Raw genomic sequence first — 4,795 nt, 5'->3', positions numbered from 1 at the left:
AAAAAAAAAGATAAAAATAAGGCTCCAAAGATATAAAATTAAAGTATATATGTAATGGCTAATAGTCGACGCAGGGTGTTTTGTGCAGAAAAAGATTATCCTTTACTATATTATCTTACACACAGCGTGCCCGTGATATTTGGACCATCTCGTAAGAATCTATAAGTTTATCATATAAGTTTGTCAGACGTTTCGGTCGACGATTCGACTCTCCTCAGGGACATAAGGTAAGCAAATTTTGTTGAAGTAAGTTCGTTCGCGCAATACATAGCGCCTGTTCAGAGGCGTACAAGAGAGATACGATGTCATTCGCAAAAGTATTTCGCATTTTCGGAGTCTCGAAACAATTACGTCGATCAGTATTATAAAATACAAAAAAGAGAAAAACCTCAATACTCATGTTACTGATACATCTGTGTGGTGAGCCGATGATAGTATATGGAGTCAGAAAATAATACCTCCGCCAGTCCGTAGCGATCGTAATTACAAAAAAAATCACCTGAAAAAAAAATCTCGGGTGATTTTCGTTTGCAATTACTGGCGAAGGTATTATTCTCACTGAGGAGGGTCGAATTGTCGACCGAAACGTGTGACAAACTTATATGATAAACTTTTAGATCTTTGTAAGATGGTCTAAATATTACGGGCACGCTATGTGTAAGATAATATAGTAAATTACAACTTTTTTCTCGATTTTTTTCTGCACAAAACATCTTGCGTCGGCTCTCTTATTAGCCGATATAAGTCATTTGTATATATGTCGTCGTGATCGCGTGTTCGTCGTCGTCACTTTTTAAGAGAATATGCGTTACATTTGAGCGAATCTAGTACCACGAACAGAAGTGTTGCGCCCGGTGCTCCTTGCGTGTGGCGTCCGACTTTTCGGGTAAAGTGCAATTCACGTTGGAGTTTATTACGAGTAATATTTTAGGAAGAGTGTTGCGTCGGATCTCGGAAGATCTTCGCGTAATTTTGTCGGGAATACTTCGGTATTATCGTTGCGTCTTGCATCTCGCGTGTCCTTGGTGCCCGCGTTAAATATTGTATATACTTTTGCGTTAAGTATTGTATGTAATTTCGCGTTAAGTATGGTATGTAATTATTCGGGAATATTCCAATCGTCCTCGAATCGAGGCGTTACATTTGTTTTGGGTGGAGCATGTGCCTTGATAAACACGCCGCGGCCGATCACGTGAACATCACCCGTGTGGCACGCGGCCACGCGCCCTTTCACGTTCGACTATCGGCGCTCCACATAGCAACAATTCACGAATATGATCTTTCTATAGCAACGATTCACTATGATCTTTCTATTTCAACGATGACTTTTCTTTATGTCCGCTCTGCAGCCGCGTATATCAGCCCAGTAGTAACGGGCGTCGCAAATAATTTGACAATAATTATTATATACTTAGATTTCACAGTTTACTTACCTTCAAACACGCGAATGTATTTCTCAAGGTTCCATTCTGTTAGGTATTCGAAAATAGTCTTCCTCGACATCTTCTGATCTTCCTTCACATTAACCACTTACGTACGACACGTATCGACACGTACTACGCACTATTGGCGCCGAGCGAGTAAGTTTCTTTTGTTTTGTCGCGCAGCAGCGTGGGGCTCGTGCGACGCTGAAGCGCGCGGCGGCAATACTAAACTGTTTGGTTGAGATCGGCTTCATACCATACATTTTGGTATGCGTTACCTCATAATGCCAACCAAACTTTATACCCTTTGACAACTAAACATTAATAGTACTCCCAACAAAACGTACAGTAACCGGAACCAAAAAAGAGCTACCAATATTTTATGGTTACTGCAACTAATGCATTTTTCTGCAAGGTATCCGTGGTACACCGAGATGCTAGCACGCCGCCGCCGCCGCCGCCGGTCAATGTCCGCGTCACCGACGACGTGTGCGTCCTCCTGTCCAGCGACTCCGAAATGGAGATTGACATGCGACAATATGTCTCCTCTATTATTTTCGGATGACAAAGAGGAAGACGGTGATTCGATTATCACAATTTCGGACGAGGGGGAAGAAGCCGCTGCTGCTCCTGCCGTTCCTGCTGCTGGTGCTGATGCTGATGCTGCTGTGCTGACACCATCACCGCTGCCGCCGCCGCCTCCGTCGCCGCAACTGTCGATGATCGAGATAAGCGATTCAGATTCGCCCACCTTGACCCCGTCGTCTACCCGGAGGAAACGCTCCACCGCGCATTACGCCCATGATGGATCTTTTTCGGGAACGTCCAGCGGCAGTCGTCGTTCTCGTTCTCCCGCTGCTGCGGCCGACGAAGAGTCGAGTGACTCGACCACCTCGGGCAAATCACCGGTTCTCGTTAAAAAAAGCCAGGTACTGTATCGAGGAGCCAAGAATTCAGTCCGTACATGGACCGTCTTCTAATGAGGCACGCCCTAGAGGCGAGTATCCCACCGAACCTGCTAAGGTCGTGGGACAGCCTCATCGCTAGGCACTCGAACGTGTTCGCGGATTTCACGCGACAACAACTACGCCGCCGACTAGTTGAGTTGGCGAAAAGTAAACACAGCCCAGGTTTCGGTGAGGAGCACCGCCACACGTTGGAGCGGGTAAGAAAATTGTGCCGCGATTTAAAATTGGGTTATTAGGATAGAGCGTGCACAAGTGATGACACGCGCGAGTGATATCGTTGCCTGTCACTTCGTTTCTTATGGAGGACAATCCTGTGAAACGATATTTTTCACATATTTCAAAAATATTCGACGAAACGAAATGCATACGTGTACAGACATATATATATAATGTTGTATATATACATATACATATATATATATATATATATATATATATATATATATATATATATAATATGTTTCCGTATGCCTTCTTCGGCATCGGAATCGTCAGTCGACGAGCTGCCTCCCTAGTGCGGCTTCCACGTCTCGTCGCCATCATCGCTTTCCCCCGACGGAGTCTCGAATTCGTCCAAGGGCTGGTTCACTGGTCCTATGGGGAAATCGTAGCCCACTACTTCGGCTATTGCCTCAATTAGGGGAGGAGGCGTAGGAGTGAGGAGTGGGAGTTGGAGCGCCGACATTAGCGGCGTGGACGGCATGTTCGGGAGGACCACCTCCCGTAGTGCTGGAGCCGCTTCTGTGTTCCCTTGCGGCGGCTCCGGCTTGGCTACCGCCTGCTCCGTCTGGGCCGCGCAAGGCTGGGACTCGGGCAATCTGTGCAAAAGCACCCGGGGTGACCGCTTCCTCAAGCGGCGCAGCTGCCGCGAAGGGCCCGGTCTCAAGGTTCGGTCGATCGGAAAACGTCGGCTCGGTGGATCTGCACGATGTCGACGGATGTTCGACATCGACCATGCGATCCACCATGCGTCTGCCGACATCCTTTGGGAGGCGCATGCCATGCTCGTACATGTATAGTCGCACGTACGACACACCGCACAATGGGGCCGATTCCCGAAAAGCTGGCCAAAAGTCGAAAAATAAAGTTTTAATTTATGGGATTTGAAGTACATAGATGTATGTATAGAGTAATGTTCAAAGAATATGTAACGACCCTGTATAAGGGCTAATTAAGTATACATGGCAGGTATAAGCCAGTACAAAAAGGACCTTCGCACGAGTAACAGCTCGAGCGTCCGAGCTCATGTTCAAGCGCCATATTAAAAAATTCGTCGAAAATCGTAAAGTTGATTTTTTTTAATTCTACAAAGCGGATGTTTTAAATGAAAAAATGTAGTTTATTATTGTATTTGTTAAAAATTATAACAAATAAATATAAATTAACAGTAACGCAATGTTTGAAGTGTAAAATAATGAAAATTTGTGTGCAATTGTTTCAGAAAAATAGAGAAAAGTTAAAAGTCCCACGGATTCCCGCAGTGCAACAAATTTTAAATTAAAGTTTATATTATTATGTAACAAAATTTGTAAAAATTAGCTGTTACTAGCTGCTACTTTATTTTTAATGTACATTTGTATTTAAAACCTTCCAAATTCGCATAAATTTATTAACGCTTATCCTTAAACCACTAACAACATAGTAAAACTAATAATTGAAAATAGAACATGACCTTTAACTATGTAAATTGGAATACAATAATTGTTTAAACAATAATTGTTTAAACAAATTACTGCAAAATAAATTTTTTATAAATCTGACAGCGGCAATAGATTCAACGGGAAAAATAATAAAATGTTAAAAAAAGTGTGTGTGTGTGTGTGTGTGTGTGTGTGTGTGTGTGTGTGCGTGTGTGTGTGCGTGTGTGCGTGCGTGCGTGCGTGCGTGCGTGCGTGTGTGTGTGTGTGTGTGTGTGTGTGTGTGTGTGTGTGTGTGTGTGTGCGCGTGCGTGCGTGCGTGCGCGCGTGCGCGTGCGTGCGTGCGTGCGTGCGCGCGTTCGTTAAAGTAGTAGCTGTTGTGTTGAATACAATATATAAATTCAAAAAGAATGTTAAACGATGTAGTCCAGACCGGGCACGGTGACCGTGGATGTTCTAAAAAAATTCCGAAATGATGACGTAGAAAAAGAGAAAGTTTCCAAGATGTCCTGATTGGTTTATGGTAACGGGGAGGGGATGAGCAGGTAACCGAGGGGATGAATAACGGTCGCGCAACGGAAAAGGTTAGTCGTTTCTGAGCGTTTCAGAGTGTTTCTATGCGTTTCTGAGTTCTAGACGAAGAATAAACGAATACAATATTAAACAATTTCTCACACATCGTGAAGAATCGTTTTGCAGAATGGATGTTCCAAGTACAAGTAAGTGCATTATAAATACACACAGCCATATATATATATATATATAT

Source organism: Temnothorax curvispinosus, unplaced genomic scaffold (genome assembly GCF_003070985.1).
Source record: "Temnothorax curvispinosus isolate PA1 unplaced genomic scaffold, ASM307098v1 QBEX01005521.1, whole genome shotgun sequence".
Taxonomy (NCBI): domain Eukaryota; kingdom Metazoa; phylum Arthropoda; class Insecta; order Hymenoptera; family Formicidae; genus Temnothorax; species Temnothorax curvispinosus.
The sequence above is the reverse complement of the archived record's forward strand: the minus strand, read 5'-3'. Positions refer to the sequence as shown.